Source organism: Pleurodeles waltl, chromosome 5 (genome assembly GCF_031143425.1).
Source record: "Pleurodeles waltl isolate 20211129_DDA chromosome 5, aPleWal1.hap1.20221129, whole genome shotgun sequence".
Classification (NCBI taxonomy): domain Eukaryota; kingdom Metazoa; phylum Chordata; class Amphibia; order Caudata; family Salamandridae; genus Pleurodeles; species Pleurodeles waltl.
Genome location: NC_090444.1, coordinates 428,711,732 through 428,732,787, shown reverse-complemented (window position 1 = coordinate 428,732,787; position 21,056 = coordinate 428,711,732). Strand labels below are relative to the sequence as shown.

The 21,056-nt window shown below is 49.3% G+C and overlaps 1 protein-coding gene across 1 annotated transcript in view; it reads right to left on the bottom strand.

Moving 5' to 3' along the window:
* The window catches only part of PSME4 (proteasome activator subunit 4), a 1,396,200-nt gene that overhangs the window by 692,834 nt on the left and 682,310 nt on the right, over positions 1–21,056 (bottom strand). The gene's annotated exons all lie outside the window — the stretch shown is intronic.

Here is a 21,056-nt window from a genome sequence, read left to right as displayed (position 1 = left end):
ATGAACTCTTTTTAACATATTTTACTTTAGCTCAGTGGCTTACAACATAAATGAAACAACCCAATTTTGTGGAGGCACAAGTCAAGTTCACTGGAGTCCAAAGTCCAATTGCTACTGGATTCTAATTTAGAGACGCGTTTCACCACTTAATCCAGACAATATTCTGGAGAATGTGTGAGGGTAAGATTATGTCACTGCCCAACAGATCTCCACCATAGGAACATCCTTTGCCAAGTGGAAGACTTAGTCCTAGTTGTTCCTTCTTAGGAAGATCATAGCAAGCCTTAAAAACCTAATTAATCTAACTGGATAATGTCCTCTCTTCAAATGCTTTGCTCTTCTTGCTAACCATACCAGGCACTGATTGTCGTCAAACATGATCTCCTTAGTGTGGTCAATGTAGAAAGTAATCACTTTCATGAGGATGTCCAGTTGCTGCAGCCTCTTTTCCTCCTGGGTGGCACAAAGTAGTAGCGGGTAAAAGGTGGAGATGGTAATGTATTGCTGTAGATGGAATGGGGTCAACACCTTGGGAGAGAAAGCAGTTTTAGTTAGGAGAACCAACTTGTCAGTAAAGAAGCATGTTTATGCATGTCGGGTGATCCGTGCTTCCAACTTAGCAATGCGCCTCGCTGAAGAAATGGCCAGAAAGAACACTGCTTTAAACTTCATCAATCTTAAATGGAAGGGGCTCAATTGGAGTATATATCAAGATTCAAATCCCACTGATGCATGAGAAATGGAGTAGGCGGAAATAAATTTGTCATTTCCTTCAAATCCTCATCATGATGGGGATTTAAACTGGAATGCCTTGTCTGGAAATTTGAGAAAAGCAGACAGGAAAGTTGTAGGAGAATGCCTCTGTTGGCATGGTTGCCCCCCAAGTTTTGCTTAGTGTTGATGCTAGCTTTGATTGGAAGTGTGCTGGGACTCTGCTAGCAAGGACCCAGCACCAGTGTTCTTTCCCTAAAACTGTACCTTTGTTTCCACAATTGCCACAGCCCTGGCACACAGTTAGGTCCCTTGAAAAAGGTACCCCTGTGGCCAGGGAAGGTCCCAAAGGGCTGCAGCATGCATTATGCCACGCCCAGGGAGCCCTCACTCAGTACATGCACACTGCCTTGCAGCTTGTGTGTGCTAGTGGGGAGAAAAGACAAAGTCGACATGGCACTCCCCTCAGAGTGCCACGCCCACCAAACACTGTCTGTGGCATAGGTGAGTCACCCCTCTAGCAGGCCTTACAAGGCAGGGTGCACTATATACCACAGGTGATGGCATAGCTGCATAAGAACTATGCCCCTACAGTGTCTAAGTCAATTCTTAGACATTGTAACTGCAGGGTAGCCATACTGAATATATGGTCTAGGAGTTAGTCAAACACGAACTCCACAGTTCCATAATGGCTACACTGAATACTGGGAAGGTTGGTATCAAACTTCTCAGCACAATAAATCCACACTGATGCCAGTGTGGGATTTATTAAAAATATGCACACAGAGGGCATTTTAGAGATGCCCCCTGTATGTTAGCCTAACTGATAGTGTAAGACTGACCAGTCTGTGCCAGCCTGCCACTTCCAGACGAGTATCTGACCACATGGAGTGAGTGCCTTTGTTCACACTGTGGTCAGAAACAAAGCATGCCCTGGGTGGAGGTGTTCACACCTTCCCCTGCAGGAAATATAACACCTAGTGGTGAGCCTTGAAAGCTCAAGCCTGGTGTTACAGTGCCTCAGGGCACTCCAGCCATTGCAGATGCCTGCCCACCGACAGAAGCCCCCACTTTTTGGCGGCAAGTCCAGAGGGATAATGAGAAAAACAAGGAGGAGTCACCCCTCGGCCAGGACCACCTCTAAGGTGTCCAGAGCTGAAGTCACCTCCCTCCTTGAGAAATCCTCCATCTTGCTTTGGAGGATTAGGACCAATAGGGATAGGGATGTGCCCCCCATTCCCAGAGGGAGTGGGCACAAGGAGGGTGTATCCACTCTAAGGGACAGTAGCCATTGGCTACTGCCCCCTGACCCTAACACACCCCTAAATGTAGTATTTAGGGGCGACCCTGAACCCAGCTCTTTAGATTCCTGATGACCTCAAGAAAGAAGAGGGACTGCTGACCTGAAAACCCCGCAGATAAGAGGAGACATCCACTGGCTCGGCCCCAGCCCTACCAGCTCGTCTCCTGATACAAAAATCTGCAAATGAAGAAGCAAAATATCCTGAAGGACCACCGACTCCCGTAAAGCCTCTAGGGGACTGCCTGCATCACCGAGGACCAAGAAACCCCTGTGGACAGCAGACCTGCCCCTCTGCACTTGACGCCCCTGGCCCGTGTCCAGAGGAACCAACTACTCAGAGAGGATCCCCAAGTGGCTCCGACTTCGTGTCCACCCGGGGCCGATCTCTCCAGACCCCCATGACGACGCCTGCAGACGGAATCCTGAGGACCAACGCCTGACCGTGACGGCCAGGGACGAAGATATTCGTCATCTGGAGAATCACTACACCACAGCCCCCAGGCCTGAGAGAAACCGACCACTGGTGCAACAATGACCAGCAGGTGGCCCTCACCCTTGCCCAGTCGTGGCTTGCCTGAGAAGCCGCCCTGTGCCCAGTGCACTGTCTGCAGCGCCTAGTTGACCCCCGGGTCCCTCCAAAGAGTTCTATTGAGTGCCACTGAGGGTGTGGTTCCTGTGCCTACTTGGGGCCCCCCACAGTGCTCCTTCAAACCTCCCTGGTCTGCCCTCCGACAACGTGGGTACTTACCCGCAAGCAGAGCGGAACCGGAGTACCCCCTGTCTCCATAGGCGCCCATGTTATTTTGGCTCCTGTTTGACCTCTGCACCTGACCGGCCCTGTGTTGCTAGTGCTGGGTGTTTGGAGTTATCTTGAACCTCCAACAGTGGGCTACCTATGCCCCAGAGACTGAACCTGTAAGTTTGTTACTTATCTCAAAAACTGTACTTTACTTACCTCCCCCAGGAACTGCTGAAAAATGCTGTGTCCACTTTTAAAATATCTTTTTGCCATTTTAAGAAAACCTGTGTACATTGTTGATATATTCAAAGTTGCAAGTATTACTATGCAAAGTGCCTTTCATTTAATGTACTTACCTGCTAAAAGAACCTTGTGGTTCTAGAAATAACACCAACTCAGGCTGTTGGACATGGTAATCAGAGAGCTACCCAGATGGTTGGCGACTAATAAAATCTTAGGCTGGTGCACTCACTCCCAGAGGGTCAGCGCTTCTTAACATTAAAGGTGAAACGCCATTTCTAGGAAAGTATTAACTTTCTGGCATAGTTTCCCCTACTTTTTGCCTGGTGTCAGTGTGTTTAGACTGTAGCAGACTGGGATCCTGTTAACGAGGACCCCAGTGTCAGTGCTCTCTTACCTAAACTTAGTTGTAAGGTGAATTTTACACCCTGGATTTTTCTAATTAGGTAACCAGGGCATTGGTACACCAGAGGTCCCCCACAGGCTGCAGCATGCGTTATGCCACCCATGAGGGCTTATGCAATCTCTGACTACAGACCTACCATTGCAGACTGTGTGAAATGGTGCCTTATATCATGGTCACTGCACCCTGACCCTGTAAGTCACCCCTAAGGTAGGCCCTTTCACCCAAGGGCACATTGTTATAAGTGAGAGGGCACTCCTGCATGAGCGGTGCCTTTTCAAACCCCAGATTCCATTCCCTGGGCTTTTTAAGTGTCGGGATGCTCCAGCTACAAGATATCCAGCTACATAATGGCTTCAACGAACCTAGACATGATTGGTATCAAACATGTTGGAATCATGCAGCTATGCCAATTCCAGTGTTAGTTACATGATACCATGTACTCTGGGGGTTCCCTAGGGGATCCCCCAATGTCTGCCTGTACAGCTTTGCAAGGTCTGCATGCCATCCCGTGCTGCTGCTGATCCCAGACAGTGTTCTGCCCTCCTGCTACTGAGCCTAACTCAGGCAGGAAAGGCAGAACAAATAATTTCCTGTAAGACAGAGTTGTGACCACCTCTTCTTTAGAAATAGGTGTTTTTGGGCTGAGGTGGAGGAGCTCCTGTGCGCCGCCAAACTGCTTTGAAGAGCACATTTGGTGCCCTCTTTGCATAAACCGGTTTGCATCAGTGCAGGAACCCCAGTTCCCGTTCTGGCGCGAAACCACACAAACAACAGGGGAGTAACCAGCCAGCCTGTCCGGCTACTCCCCTAGGGAGGTGCACAGAGCTGTGCCAGGTGACCACTTGACTCTGCCATCCTGGGAATAAGATGTGCAGAGGCCCCTGGGAGCATCTGACCGGTTAGTCCAGATGGGTTACATCCCTGAACCCCTCTGATAGATGGGTCTCTGCAGTTGGTACCCAACCCCCTTCCTGGGATTCTTAAGGGGGTCTCTCAAGGGTGGGACCCCAGATTCATCTACAAGACTTCAGGAACCATCTGCAAGTTTCCTCTGCAAGACACTTCTGCAACCTGGACACCGGAACTGCTACTGTTCTTCACTAGAACCAAAAGCAAGACTGTAACCAGTACGAGGGCTCCCACTGCAACTTTGTTTCCAAGTTCAGCAAGACTTCTGCAACCCCCATGGCCGTGCATCCTCCAGAGTCACTGAGACTCTGCCTGCACTTAGGAAAGCAAGAAGGAATCTCCCTTGGAGTGAAGGAGTTACTCCCCTGCATCTGCAGGAACCTTAACAATGACGACCAGCTTGTGGATCCTGCTGTCCCACGGACTTGCAACGGCTCTGCAACACAGGTGGTGGTTTCGTGGCTCTCCAGAGGTCTGAACTATCTTCCTTGCAACTGGGAAGTTCATGGTCCCTTGTTTGAGCTGCTAGGCTGGAACCCCTGTGCACCTCATCTGCTTGTTGTTGACAAGGCTTGTTGGCTCTTCACTCAAGACCTCCTAGCTCCAAGAAGCCCTGACTTCCAGCACTCTCCAGCTCCAAGAACGAAGTCCTCTCTGCAACTCCTGCGACGTTGGAATCCTCTTTGCTGTGCTGCTGAGGTCACCCTCTGATTCCCTGTGCTTGCTGCCAGAGAGCCTGCTGGGGGACTCCAAAGATTTCTGCTGGCTCTCCTGCTTGCTGAGGACTGGCCCTGACCTACCTGCCAAGGTTGGGTCACCTGGAACTTGATGGTCCCCACAAATCCTGCAACCTTCAAATGACGCTTCTTTACATTTACCAAGGTTTATTGGTGGTCCCGCTGACCCTTCTGCAATCTGATGACCGGCGTGTGACAGTTCGTGAACGACTCCTGGGTCCATCGTTCTGCATAAAGCATCTCCGAGAAGAGTGGGCATTGCCCACCTGCACTGCCTAGGCACATCTAGGTGGTCCGGACTCTGCCCCCTATATCCTTTGGTTCTCTTCCTCTGGAATCTGCATCTGGGTTCCACTGGCCTAATCCACGGGTCTCGACAGCAGATGGACAACCGAGGTCCCCATTAACTTCAGCAGGAGGTTCCGCCACAACCTCACCCCTATGCACCTTGGCTCTCTGGTGTAGCTAGTCCACTGTTCTGGGTAAACAAGGGTGGGGGCACTATCCAACCTCCCTTTTCCCAACGGGTTTCCTCTGGGAAGGGTCCTAAAACACAAAAAATCCCACTGAGACTTCCCCATGTTAGCCTATGAACATTGACTCAAGAGCTCTACTCTGCACACGACACTCGGGGAATCCTATCCACTTACATTTGGGGTTTTAGTACTTTTCCAGTCCTAAGGGGCCTTGGGTGGTAGTGTGGGTTGGGAGTTTTTCGCATTCAATTTCTTTTAGTATATGGTTTGTCCCCCTCACCCCCAATAGGGACCCATGCTATTTTATGCCTTTACTTACCTGTTGCTCAGTATATTTTTGTATGACCATATCTCCAGTTAGGAAATATACCATAATTAGGTCTAGAGTGTGTGTCACAATAAATATTACATATTTTTCTAACACTGGTGTGGTTCTTTTCTGTGCGTACTTCACTGACTGACCTGTGCGGTATTTGCAACTGCTTTACAGCCTCCTGGCTAAGCCTTACCTGCTGTCCACAGCTACCCCTACTATGAGAGTTCTGGTTATCTAGAGCCGCCTACACTATCATTAAGGGTTGCCTGGACTCAGTAGAGGGTGCCTCACCTATAGATGTTCACCACATACTGAGCCAGCCTCCTACACCATTTATTTTTGCTTCTTGACATACCACATCACAGTTGTGTTGTCCATCAAGATCTGAATGGACTGGCCACAAAAGTGAGGAAAGCCTTGTGCACTTGCTAAATTTCAAGCAAGTTGATGTGTAGACCCTACTCCTCTTGAAGCCCCACATATCCAGCTCCTCCAGATGAGCACACCACCCAAGGATGGATGCATCAGTCATGGCTGGTGGAAGATAGAAGGACATCCCTTGAGACAGGTGCTCCTCCACTGACCACCAGGTCAGATTTCCCATAGTATCCTCGGAGATCATGATGGTGTCTGCCACATCTACCCAAGTTGGACCCACTACTTGCGGAGGCATCACTCAGAAACCATCATATACCAGAGCATGCATGTGACCAGAAAGTTAAAGAACACAAGCAGACCTTGCAGATGGAGAACCATTAGGACTGGAGCATCAGAATATTATCTTGAATGTTTCAGATCCTCAGGGAAGGAGGGAAAGCTCCAAGCAATATTGTGTCCAGTACAGACCCTAGAAACGGGAGGCTCTAAAAAGGCCTTGGGCAGGTTGATGAAAATGTCCAGGTTGAACTACAAGGATGTTGTTGCCTGCAGGTGATGCAAAGCCATCTGTGGCAAACTGGCATGAGAAGCCAGTGAATATGCACACCCTGCAAGTCCAAATACACCATTCAGTCTTCCACTTTCAGCACCAGAAGAATCTGAACCAAGGAAAGTATCATGAACTTCCAAGAGTAAAAGTTCAAAGCCTGAGGCCTTGGATTGGATGAAGATTGCCATTCTTTTTGTGAACAAGTAATTACCAAGAGTAGCACCCCTGTGCAATTTACTGCTCTGGCACCAATTTCACCACTCCATTCTGCAGGCGTCCTTCTGATTGAACGGACTGGAGGGGTGGAGGTGGAGGGATGCTGGAAGTGGTATACTGGAAGTGTAGGGAACACCCCTTTCAACAATCTGAAAGACCCATTGGTCTGATGAACAAGTTACTTATTTTTGGCAAAGCTCTTTCTGGTAGAGAATACTCCACCGGGCGCTAATCTGGATCTGGAAAATCTTCAGTAGTACCTCTGTGATCCGACAGCTTCACTTGCACATTGTTCCGTGCTGGAAAAGACATGGTGGGTCTATATAAGTGCCACCCATGAGCACTGACATCAGTTAATTACTTGATACTTCAGTGCCCATAGATAGGGAGCCAATCAAATTGGTCGTGTCCAGATTCCCAAATTGGGATCCTTTTAAGTGAAGAGACCAGCTCACGGAATGGGGAGATTGGGGAAGGGGGGGGGGGGATGTCAGTATAACATTTACAGTAACAGTCTCTACCAGAACTAGCATTAATGAAGACAAGTACCATGTTCTTCTGATAGAGACTGGTAACCATAGATGTCTCACTTTTGCAAAAGATATGCAGACTCAAACTAAGAGTCCAGAAAGAACAAAACAAGTGTGCAAAGCTGTCCTTCCCATCAAACCTGATTGTCTAAGCAATAGTGCAATGTGAACATATGTTGTGATGTCCATGTAGCAGCCTAACAATTGTTGACAACCAGCACCCCGCATACAAATGCTGTTGTAGAAGCATTGGCCTTTGTAGAATGAGCCTGCAAACCCTCATGGAGTTGATTTTTGGCCAGTGCACTGCTGCTTTAAGTGCAGAGTATGATCCAGTGAGAGACTGTCCTTTCCTGCACAGACTTGCCTATTTTGCTAAACTGAACCTGATAAAAAGCTGATCATCCACCTGGTATTAGTTGGTGGGATCGATGCAGAAGGTTAGAGCTCTTTTCGGATCCTACTGGTGAAGTCTCTCCTCCCTCCCTAAAGGGGTGAGGCAGAGCAGAGTACATCATAAAGGTGATGTTCTGACCAACATGAACGGGAGATACACTGATATTATAGCTGAAAGAAAGGCTGTTGTGTTGCTACAAAAATTGAAAGACAAGTTTCAAAAGTCGTTCTCATGAGGGATGTGAGGAGCAAATTTAAGTACCATTGCAGCATAACAAACAGAGAAGAGAAAGGGACATCTGTAGTAACTCTCGGAGAAAATTTATCATAAGTGATTTAAATAATAATGACTGGTCCGGAAACCGAAAGAATGCCTAAAGAACCAACAGGTACCCTTTAATTGTGCCCAAACCAAAGCCTTGATGGGAAAGGAACAAAAACAACATAAATTCGGACAGTTTGTCACAGAGTGGGTCCTCTGTTTAGCAGCACACCAGGCTACAAACCTATCCCAACGGCAGGCATATACAAACTTGCCACCGGTTGCTAAGATGACATCCATGGCTTTGGGAGAAGTTCAAAAGGACTCAGCGATCGCCCCTCAGTCTCCAACCATGGAGGTGGAGGCTGCGCCAGCTTGGGTGTAGAATCCTGCCCTGCTGCTGCATCACGATATGCTCCTGGACAGGCAGTCAGTCAGAGCTGATCTTCTTAGGAATTCAGGGCAGTAGAGGTATCAGTGAGGCGTACAGGAGTCCCAAGTTCCACTCTACGTGGAATACTTCAGAGCGAGAAATGCACAGTAAACTGCAATGCGCAAAAGTGCTGCCATCCTCCCTTCTCGATTTTTTTTGTTTTTATAAATCTGTTTATTATTAGTTTTTTGCTTAAATTTTACAACTTGTCGTAATTGGTGTTCGTTTCGTTACAATATATTTTAGCCTATAATGTTCACATTGTTACATAATGCTTAGCACAGTGGCGGCACAGTTATACGCCATATGTTACATTGTGTTTCTGCAATTGTTCAGTTATTCATCACAGTTGCGGTTCTTATTAGGATAACATTGTTTCTGTCACAAGTGTCCAATTGTTGCGCTTGGTTAAATAAAAAATAAAAAAAGGCAGATAATGTGAGTTTTATGTAGATGAACTTTAAAGTAAAAGAGAATAAGAGGAAAAAATAACATCTATAACTATAACATCTGCCAATGTCGTAGCTTGTTCAGTAGTGTTCTGCATTCTACCCCCCTATATGGTGTGATCTTCTCGCTCATGGATACTAGTTCGCTTTAGCCTAGCCCCTCCCCTATCCGGTGTGCTTCCGTGTTATATAGTTGAAGTAAGAACCCCTCCCAGCAGGTGGAGATCGGAAATTGTCGTAGTCCCAAGATTTCTTCACGTTTGAGCGCTAAGCCCTCTGCTCCCACCCACACCCCAAGCGAGCGTCTCCAGGCCTGTATCGGCGGAGGGTCTGGTGATTTCCACCTTCAGGTCACTAGTCGTTTCGCAACAATTAGTCCTAGGTCTGTGAATCGCACCTCTGCTCTGTGTTGTTTGTTTCTTGGGAACAGTCCTAGGATGCATGTCTCCCATGTGAAGGGTATTTGTTGTGCTATGCAGTTAGTTAGGTTGTCGATCACCGCCCTCCAATAGGTGCTTAGGTTAGGACAGGACCACATCATGTGTAGCATGTCCGCCCCAATCTCACGACATCTGGGGCAGGCCACATCTTGACGGTTAAAGTATTTGTTCACGCGTGCAGGTGTAAGATAGGCTCTATTCATGATATAATACTGGATTTGTCTGAATCGCGAGTTACGTGGTATGTTGAGGTGGCCTGAGAGAACAGATCTCCATCTTGCTATTGCGAAGGAATCGCCAGCGTCCGTTTCCCATGCCACACGTAGTGCATCGTTGTCGGAGGCAGCTTTGATTCTCAGGGCATCCGCCAGCCAGCTAACCTGGTGTTGGCCACAGGCCACCACCTGGAGGTACTGGACCAGCAGGTGGGTAGGTGGAGCCGATGTGATGTCTCCCCACCTGGAGCTCAAAGACCTCACTAGTGAGCAGTATAAAAGGAATTGGCCAGGTGGGAGTCCCATTTCTTGGAGTCTAGCGAACGGTAATAGTTGGTTTTCATCATAGATGTCGCCCAGTGTGTGTAATTCTGATTCGAGCCATGTGCGCAGTTCTGTGTCTGACGTGATCTTAGGGCCCCTCGGTGTACCCGCCAACGCTATGGCGGGTGCAAATGGGATCATCAGGCCCGTGAGGCGGAGCGATCTGCGATAGCATTTATGAACTGTTCTAAGGAACAGTTGTTGTGGGGTTTGTGCATGTGTGAGAGGGTGGAATAAGTGCTGTATTTGTTGGAGCGGGCGTGGTCCAGCCTCTGTTGCTGTATCTGCAAGCTGTATACCAGCCAGCCATATAATAGTGCTCCAGGTTGGGAACCGCAAGTTCACCCTTATTGGACGGTAGGTACAGTTTATTCAGGGCTACACTGCAGCGGCCGCCGTTCCATATAAATTCTCTCAACCCTGTCACCAGTGCTCTAAAGAAGCTGGGGGGGGACGTAGTGTGGAAGGTTAGAGAATAAGGACAGGAGCCGTGGAAGTACCACCATTTTTAGGAGTGCTATCCTACCCGCCACAGATAGTGGCAACGTCCTCCAGAAAGTCATTTGGGATCTGACTGAGGATATCGCTTTTACTAGGTTACCCTCAAATATGTCTTCTTCACTATGATAGACTTGGACGCCCAGGTATCTGAATGTGCTTGGTTGCCATGGGACAGGACTTTCGGCTAGGATAAGTCTCGGGTCTGGTAGGTCTGGGTCGAATGGGAAGAGGCATGTCTTAGACCAGTTGACCTTTAGACCTGACATCAGCGCGAAGTGTTGTACGAGCGAACCGGCCCTTTGCGGGATCTGTGTGATGTCTCTAAAATATAGTAAGAAGTCATCAGCATACAGTGACACTATATGTAAGTCGTCTCCTAGAGGGATTCCCCAGTTGGTTCCTTCCTCGCGTAGGGCCGCCGCAAGGGGCTCCATTGCAAGTGAGAATAGTAACGGTGATAGGGGACAGCCCTGTCTCGTGCCTGTACATACCCGGATTGGTTCTGATATCTCGGAGCCCAGACCCACCCGTATCATTGGTCTGGTGTATAGTAGTTTAACTAGGCGAGTGAAGAATGGTCCCATGCCGTGTTGCTGCAGCACTTTAAACAAGTAGGGCCACTCCAGGGAATCGAAGGCCTTCTCCAGATCAAGGACTCGGCAGTCCACCCGCGGCCAGTCACATCTCGCTTACTTCATAACCCGGAATAGTCGTCTGATATTATGGGAGGTGTCTCTGGCTGGTACAAACCAGTTTTAGTCGGGTTGAATTAGTTTTGGTACGCTTGGCGCTAGTCTTGTCGCTAACACCTTGGCTAATATTTTATAATCGGTGTTTAGCATTGCCAGCGGCCTGTATGAGCCCATATCTATTAGATCTCTTCCAGGTTTGGGAAGGGAGACCAATAATGCCTCCCTTTGTGTATCCGATTGGTGGCCCTCCTGCTCGGCTGCCTCATATACTTGGAGTAACTTGGGCGCTAACTGCACCGCGAATGCTTTGTAGAAGTCGACTGGTAGCCCGTCTTGGCCCGGTGCCTTGCCAGATTTAAGTTCCCTGATACTGGCTTTGATCTCCTCGAGGTCGAGAGGTGCCTCAAGCGTTTCAATCTGGTTGTTTTCTAGATTTGGGAGTTTCACTTTAGTAAGAAATTCCACACTGGGGTCCTCCCCAGGGGTTGTCTTTGATGTGTAGAGCGCCGTATAGTGTCTTATAAATTCGGTTTGTATCTCCACGGTGTGTATACTACTTCCCCTGTTTGTGAGCAAATTTCCATTATCGGTTTCCTCTCACAGTCCCGCCGTATCAGCCAGGCCAGCAGTTTACCTGCTTTATCCGCTGATGCATGAGTTCTCGTGGAATATGCGGTGTAGTTTAGACATCTCAGACGCTCTAGTAGTGTCTGATGCTCTGTGCGTATTGTTGCTAGTCTCGCCTTTTCAGTTTGATTATTAGTGATTTTGTCTTCTGACTGCGGAAGGATCCGCTCTATTCGGGTCAGGTCACGTTCAATAGTTCGGCGCATGTTACACTGAGCTCCCAGACAGTGTCCTCGGGTGAAGACTTTGAATGCATTCCATTCGATCAACCCCCAGGTAGCCGTGCCTTCATTTTGTTCAAAATATTATAGGATTGCAGCACTAAATGATGCTCTGAAATCAGCGTCTTCTGAAAGTTCTGGCCTCAACTTCCACGTGGGGATGGGCGAGCGAGGGGATCTCCAGCACAACCGTGCTATCAAGGGGTTATGATCTGAGTGTGTGAGTCCCATGTATTCAGAGTTCTCCACCACTGGGGCAAGGTTCGCAGTGCAAAATATGCGGTCTAGGCACATGTAAGGAATGTGGGCCAGAGTAGAAAGAGTAGACTCTGTCCTCTCTGTGTCTCTGCCGCCACACATCCACCAGTTGCCATTGCTGAGTCCAGTTTATAAGACCGCGCGAAGCAGCTACCACTGGGGATATTGGCAGTGGAGGGGAGGAGTGATCTAGTTCAACGTCTAGCACGCTGTTGAAGTCTCCCCCCAGTATCCACGGGAGTGTACTCCAGTAAGCCAGGTGGTGTGATAGGTTATGTAGAAAGGTAGTTTGGTCTGTGTTTGGGGCGTATATGGAGCCTAATACAACTGTGCGCCCTGCCAGCTTCCCTATGACGAGTACAAATCTACCCTGCGGGTCTATAATCTGCTCTTCCGCCGCAAAGGGAGTGCCTGCCCTAATCCAGATAAGCGTGCCCCTGGCGTAAGCAGAGTGGCCTGTTGCATACAATTGCCCTCTCCAGCGCTGGCGCAGTTGAGGGATTTCCTGGTCTGTTAGGTGTGTCGCCTGTAGGAACGCCAGTTGAACTGAGTGTCTTTTAAAGTAGGAGTAGATAGCATATCGTCGCTTGGGGGTATGTATGCCTCTTACATTCCAGGTAATTGTTGTGTATGTAGCCATGTCTTGAGCGTTGGGTCTTTTTTCCGCTTCGCCCGCCGATGTCCTCTACACTGCGCTATTTAGTTAGTTTTCCGTTCCCAGCTAGAATTCGGAGAGATTGTGTGTGACCATCAGTAAAAACAAAGCTTAACTAATACCATCAGAGCACTTAAACAACGGGTCACCGTCCAAACACTACAACAAAAACAAGAACGTGCAGACGCATATCTATACATTTTGTGGCTCCACTGATAGGAGTATGGGGGTAGGCCAAATATACCAGGAGATGGTGTAGTCTTAGGCCTTCTAGTCCGGCTACGACGGATAATTAAGATAATAGGTGGGAGCACAGGGGGATCTTCATTGCGTTTGTTCGCCAAAAAGAGGGGGGAGGGGAGCGTAGTGTGCAGCGCCGGCCTTTGCATCCGTCTGCGCGCTCATAGCTCTGCACGTGTTGACACGGGTGTTTCTTAGTTATGTTGGCTGTTTGCTCATCATTTAGAGCAATTTGCGTGGGTGTCTCTAATTGGATGTTTCCTGCAGGGTGGTATTACCTTGCTTTGTATGTGAGTCTTTTAGAAAAGTTCATCCGCGGTGGCTGGTGTCACAGGGGGTCCTTCAATAAGGCCCGGTTCTGATAAGCGGTCTGGGGTGAAGGGACGGTCGCTGGTCACTTGTGAGAGTTCAGTGTCTGATCCAGAGCCCGGAGGGGGATGCGCCCATCGCTGTCACAGTGTGTATCGCTTCTCTTCTCTCCCGAATTAGTTGTTCCTGGTCTGGAGCACATTTTGTTGGTCCTGTGTGAGTTGTGTTTCTTTTCCGATCTCGCTTGTATCGACTGTGCTTGGCTCGGGGCGCTCGCTCCAGCGTGTCACCAGTGACCAGTCCTGTCGATTCAAGCCATTCCCAAGCTGCCTCAGGTGTGGGGAAGAAGTGTGTTTTGTCCTCCATCACGACTCGTGGTTTGGCCGGGAACAGCAGAGAACAGGTTAGGCCCAGTAATCGTAGCTTACATTTCAAGGGGAGGTAAGAGGCCCGATCTCTTTGCACTGCCAAGGTGTGGTCTGGTAATAGTAATATTTGCATGTCATCTATCCGGGGTGGCGGTGCAGCCCTTACCGTCCACAGTATGATGTCTCCATCTGCGTAGTGGAGGAGGCGAATGATGAATGGGCGTGGAGGGCTTCCCGCCGGTCTTGCCCGAGCCGGAATCCGGTGAGCGCGCTCCACGGAGAAAAAAGGGGTGAGCGCTCCATCTGGTACCAGCCCTCGCAGCCAGTTCTCCGAGTAAGTCGTTGGGGCTCGGCCGCCATCCTCCCTTCTCGATGGTGGTGAAAAAAAGTCGAACCCAGGCTCTCACTATTAACATAAAAGACCAGGTGCCACCTCTGTATGAAAGAGCCATTCATGATCCTCATTGTGTCAACAACTCGGTTTGTCCACTATGGCATTCTTGGAACCCGCCAGGTGGTGTGCAACCAGAAAAAATCATTGGCAGCCCTGCCACATCCAGCGATGCAAAGCTTCCTGACACATGTTGCTCGACTCCACACCACCATGCTTGTTGCTGTACAACATGGCAGTGCTGTTGTCCATGAGCAACTGCAATAGCTTCCCTTTGATGGAGGACAGGAAGTCTTTCAACGGCATGAGGATGGCTCTCAGTTCCCAAATTTTGAAATTAAGCCAGGCTTCTGCCGGACACTAGACACCTCTGATCACCATGTCTTTCAGATGACCTCCCTAATACAGAAAAAAGGCAGAGGTCGCCACTGTGAACCCTGGGTTGGGCAAGGAGAGGGGTCTGCCACTGCTTCAATAAGGGTCAAGCAGCCACCACTGCAGATCTGTCTGCTCTGAAATAGACAAGATTAGAAAGATTTGCAGTAAAGTGCCCCTTTTGGCATGGTTACGGCCCCCTACACTTTTTGCCTGATATTGATCCTAACTTGACAGAGTGTGCTGGGATCCTGCTAACCAGGCCCCAGCACCAGTGTTCTTTCACAAAACTGTACCATTGTTTCCACAATTGACACATCCCTGGCACATAGCTACGTTCCTCGTAAAAGGTACCCGTGGTACTAAGGGCTCTGTGGCCAGGTAGAGTCCCTAAGGGCTGCAGCAAGTACTGTGCCACCCTATGGGTCCCCTCACCAAACACATGCACACTGCCACTGCAGATTGTGTGTGTTGGTGGGGAGAAAAAGGTAAAGTCGACATGGAATACCTCTCAGGGTGCCATGATCACAAACCAGTGCCTGTGGCATAGGTAAGTCACCCCTTTAGCAGGCCTTACAGCCCAAAGGCAGTGTGCACTGTACAACAGATGAGGGCATAGCTGCATGAGCAATATGCCCCCACAGTGTCTAGTCCATTCTTAGACATTGTAAGTACAGAGTGGCCACACTGAGTACATGGGCTGGGAGTTTGTCATTTTGAACTCCACAGCTCCATGATGGCTTCATTGAAGACTGGGAAGTTTTGTATCAAACCTCTCAACACAATAAACCCACACTGATGCCACTGTTGGATTGATTGTAAAAGGCACACAGAGGGCATCTTAGAGATGCCCCCTGTATTTTACCCAACCCTTTAGAGCAGGGCTGACCAGTCTGTGCCAGCCTGCCACTGACAGAAAAGTTTCTGACACCATGGGGCGAGAGCCTTCGTGCTCTCTGGGGTCAGAAACAAAGCTTGGTCTGGGTGGTGGTGCTTCACACCTCCCCCTGCAGGACCTGCAACACTTGGCTGTGAGCCTCAAAGGCTCAGGCCTCCTGTAACAGAGTCCCAGGGCACTCCAGCTAGTGATGATGCTGGCCCCAGGACCATGCCCCACTTGTTGCTGCAAGTCTGGTTGGAAAATTAGGTAAAACAGGGAGGCGTGACCACTGCAGCTAGGACCACCCTAAAGTTTCCAAGAGCTGAAGTGAGTCCCTCCTTGCAGAATCCTCCATCTTGTTTTGGAGGGTAGGGACCAATAGGGCCAGGACTCTGCACCCCCTTCCCAAAGGGAGTGGGCTCCGGAAGGGTGTAGTCACTCTCAGGGACAGTAGCCATTGGCTACTGCCCCCTGCAACACCCCTAAATCTAGTATTTAGAGGCTCCCCTGAAACTCACTCACCAGATTCTTGGCGCCCTCAAGAAGACAGAAGGACTGCTAAGCGGACCCCAGCAATGATGATACCAGATGACAACTGACTTGGCCCCACCCCTATCAGCCTGTTTCCAGCTTCAGAGACCCCTGCGCCAAAAAAAGGCGATGCATCCTGTAGGACCAGCAACCTCTAAAAAGCCCCAGAGGACTGCATGCCCAACAGAGGACCAAGAACTCCTGAGGACAGCAGCCCTGTCCAGAAAGAAACTCCAAAAGGACTCGAGAACCGTCTTGGATCTGCGAGTCCTGTCCACTGTGCACTCGATGCCCATGGCCCGAGTCCAGGTGGCCTACAGGTTCGGAGAAGGTCCCAAGGCAATTCCAACTTAGAGTCCATCCTGGGTTGATCCCTCCTGGCAACCACAACGCCTTCCGGAGGCCTCCCCCTGACCGCAACCGGATAAAATGAAGATTCCAGACACCTAAAGGTACCCTGGCATCCACAGTCCCCTGGTCTTGGGGAATCTGACCAACTGTCCAGAAACACCCAACAGGCCCCTCTCCTTTCTGCCCAGCCTTTGTTTTTCCAGAACCGACCTCCTGAACCCAGCCTGCAGCATCTTTGTGACCCACAGGGTTCCCTCAATAAAAAAAGCATTGGGCGCCCAACGATGGGTTTAACCCTGCACCCGGCCATCCCTGTGCCACTGGCGGTGTGTGTTTGTTGCTGACCTGTAGCCCTCCCGGTGCTGACCTAAACTCCCCGGGTCTGTGTCCTGAAACTGTAGGTACTTAACTGCAATCTCCTTTCTCCTAAATACTGCCAGTACTCATAGGATTCCATAGCAAACCGAGCACCAACTTTGACCTCTGCACCCGGCCGGCCCCGCGTTGCTGGTGGGGTGCTATTGGAGTCAATTTTTCTAACACACGAAGACTGGAATCGTAAGTCATGTACTTACCTGTTCTCTGTGCTAACACTTTTCACCCACAGGACTCTATTGACTCATATGAAAAATTGCAGTTGAAATTGAAGTGTGACTCACTTCTAAACTCCTTTATCTGCAAAACCCAAACAAACAACAATTGATACATATGCTTCATATTTAGCTACAACTGTACTTACCTGCAACAAAGCTCATTTGGTTATAGTAATAAAGAAACAATTTATATTTTTGCTGTATAAAAAACAATTGGCCTGGAGTTAGTCATTGAGTGTGTGCCTCATTTCTTGACTGTGTGTGTACAACAAATGCTTTGCACAACACTCCGATAAGCCTAACTGCTCCACTACGCTACCACAAAAGAGAGCATTAGTATTATCTACTTCAGTTTCTTTTAAGCCTCTGGAGAACCCCTGGACTTTGTACAGACCATATCTCAATTTTGGAATAGTATGTACAGAGGATGCTTCCTACAAGATTCCCCTGGTGATGTGCCCACCGGGACTTCAGATCACAAGTGTAGGAAGCTGGCTCTGTATACACTATATCAAAATGAGTGTGAGCAGTTAGGCTTATTAGAGAGTAGTGCAAAGCATTTGTTGTATGCACACAGACAATAGAAGAAGCGCACACTCAATGACTTAACTCCAGACCAATAGTTTTTATATAGCAAAAATATATTTTGTTAATTTATTTCTAGAACCACAAGATTTAAGTTGCAAGTATGTACATTCAATAAATACGTATTTCACATATTAATCAATATTACTTTGATGGGAGTCGATAAGTTATACAGCCTTTGAATACATGGCAATAATCTGTTTTAAAAGTTGGCACGGTTTAATTTTCAGAACAGTTCCGGGGGGAGGGGCGGGCACAAACCTAACTCTACTGGTCCCTGTCCTCCAAAACAAGATGGAGGATTCTGCAGGGACGGGGTCACTTCAGATCTGGACACGTTAGGGGTGGTCACACCATCCTAACTTTGCTAATTTTCCTGCCGGACTTGCTGCCAAAAGTGGGGCTTCGTCCTGGGGGCGGGCAACTCCACTAGCTGGTAGTGGCCTGGGGCACTATAACAAGAGGACTGAGCCTTTGAGGCTCACCGCCAGATGTTACAGTTCCTGCAGGGGTGAAATGTGAAGCACCTCAACCCAGCAGGCTTTGTTTCTGGCCACCGAAAGCCCAACAGCTCTCACCCCATGGGGCCAAAAACTCATCTCTTAGTGGCAGGCTGGCCCAGACCAGTCAGTCCTGCACTAAAGGTTGGGTAAAATATATGGGGGCATTTCTAAGATGCACTCTCGGTGCATTGTTCAATAAATCCCACACTGGCATCAGTGTGGGTTTACTGTGCTAGGAAGTTTGATACCAAACTTCCCAGTACCCCATAAGCCATTATGGAGCTGTGTAGTTCGTATTTGACAAACTCCCAGACCATATACTCAGAATGGCTACCCTGCACTTACAATGTCTAAGAATTGGCTTAGACACTGTAGGGGCATAGTGCTCAAGCAGCTATGTCCTCACCTGTGGTATAGTGCACCCTGCCTTGGGGCTGTAAGGCCTGCTAGAGGGGTGACTTACCTATGCCACAGGCAGTGGTTGGTGGGCATGGCACTCTGAAGGGAGTGCCATGTCGACTTTGTCTTTTCTCTCCACTAGCACACACAAGCTGCAAGGCAGTGAGCATGTACTGAGTGAGTGGTTCTTGAGGGTGGCATAATACATGCTGAAGACTTTAGGGACCTACCAGGGGTACCTTTTACAAGGGACTTAACTGTGTGCCAGGGCTGTGCCAATTGTGAAAACAAAGGTACACTTTTAGGGAAAGAACACTGGTGCTGGGGCCAGGTTAGCAGGGTCCCAAGCACACTTCCAATCAAAGCTGGCATCTAGGCAAAAAGTGGGGGTGACCATGCCAACAGTGGCATTTTCCAACACTAGCGTTCAGAGAACCTGCCAGGTGTTGAACCACCAGGGTTAAGCCCTGCTGTTCCAGCCATGTCCAGAGATGCAGAGCCTCTTGACAAAGGGTCCACGACCCCACACTGCCCTGCTTGTTGCAGTACCACATTGCAGTGGTTTTGTCCGTGAACACCTGCACCACCTTCCCTTTCACAACAGGAAGAAATGTTTTCAATGCCAGTCGGATCGCCCAGAGCTCCAGCAAGTTGATATGGACTCCGGATTCTGCTGGAGACCAGAGACCTCTGATCTCCGCATCTCCCTGATAGCTACCCCATCCCAGTAGTGATACATCCATCACTACTGTAAGATCTGGTTGGGGAAGGGAGAGGAGTCTGCCTCTGACCCAATCGCAGTTTACTAACCACCACTGCAGGTCTTTTGCAGTTCTCTCCGATATCTGAACCGTGTTGGCAAGATTTCCCTGATGCTGTGCCCACTGGAACTTCAGGTCCCACTGCAGAGCCCTCATATACCATCTGGCCTGTTTGACCAATAGGATGCAGAAAGCCATGAGTCCCAATAGCCTCAGAGTCTGTCTCAACGAAATCCAGGATACAGGCCGAAACATCGGTATCATAACCTGAATATCCTGGACTCGCTGCTCGGAGGATAAACCAGAAACTGCACTGTGTCCAGAACAACTCCGATGAAAGGGAGCTTCTGAGAGGGAGTCAGGTGTGACTTCGGCACGTTTATAGTGAACCCGAGCGAATGCAGGAGGTCTGCCGTAGTCTTAAGGTGGGTGATGAGAGCCTGGAGTGTAGGAGCCTTCAACAGCCAGTCGTCTAGGTAGGGAAAGACTGAAATCCCTAACCTGGGCAGATGAGCTGCCACCACCGCCATCATCTAGGTGAATACCAGAGAGGCACTGGTGAGACCAAAGGGGGGCATGGTAAACTGAAAGTGCTCATAACCCACCTTGAACTGCAAGTAACGCCTGTGGGCGGGCAGGATGGGGATGTGAAAATATGCATCCTGCAAGTCCAATGCTACCATCCAGTCTCCTTGGTCTAGGGCAGACAAGAGCTGAGCAAGAGTGAGCATCCTGAATTCCTCCTTTCTGAGGAAGAGATTGAAGTCCCTTAAATCCAAAATAGGGAGAAGGCCCTGTTTTTTCTTTGGAATCAAAAAATAGTAGGAATAACAACCACTGCCTCCTTCTGACATTGGGACCCTTTCTATGGCTCCCTTGGCCAAGAGAGACTTAACTTCCTCGCGGAGCAAGATAAAATTATCCTCCATCAGTTGTTCTTTCAAAGGACGGATAGAAGGAGGGAAAGACTGGAAGGCGAGGGAATAGCCCTTCTGTATGATCTGCAAGACCCATTTGTCCGATGTTATGGACCACCAGTGAGGGAGATGAAATTGAATCCTCTCTCCAACTGGACTAGCACGGTCTTTCAGAACCATACTAGAAGGGCTTGGGCGTTGAGGAAGGGGGGTGGGGGAGATGGGGGATGGTGGGGGGGATGGGGGATGGTGGGGGGGATGGCGGTGGGGGGTCTGGGTGTTGGCCAACCTCTGGCTAGACCCTCTGGGTCTGAGGGTACCATGACCTCGTCCTCGCACTGGATGCTGTGAAGCTGGAGGACGGTGGCTGACCTGTGGTTGGTGTGGTACCCCGCCCCTCCCGAAGCCTCGAAAGGGGTGTTAGGCAGACTGCTGTCGAACGGGTGTAGAGAGGCTCAAGGATCTGGCCGTGGCTTAAGAGTCCTTAAACCACTCAAGCGCAGAGTCTGCCTTCTCTCTAAAAAGGCAAGAACTATCATTAAAAGGCATGACCAACAGATTTGCGTGGAAATCCCTTGAAAAGCCAGCTGTGCGAAGCCCGGAGTGGCGAGGAAGGGCCACTGACAAAGGAAATCGCCCTTCCCAGTGGGTTGGTCGTGCCCAAGCCACACCGAATTGTAAAGTTGGCTGCATCTCTCCCATTCTTGGCAGCTTGGGTGAGTGTGTCCCGTACGCCCTACGGGACCTGGAGCAGCACCTGTGCCACAATATCCCATAAAGTATGGGAAAAACTGCCAAATAGGCATGAGGAGTTTACAGACCTCAATGCCAGGCTGGATGAAGAAAACATCTTCTTCCCAAGTTGGTCC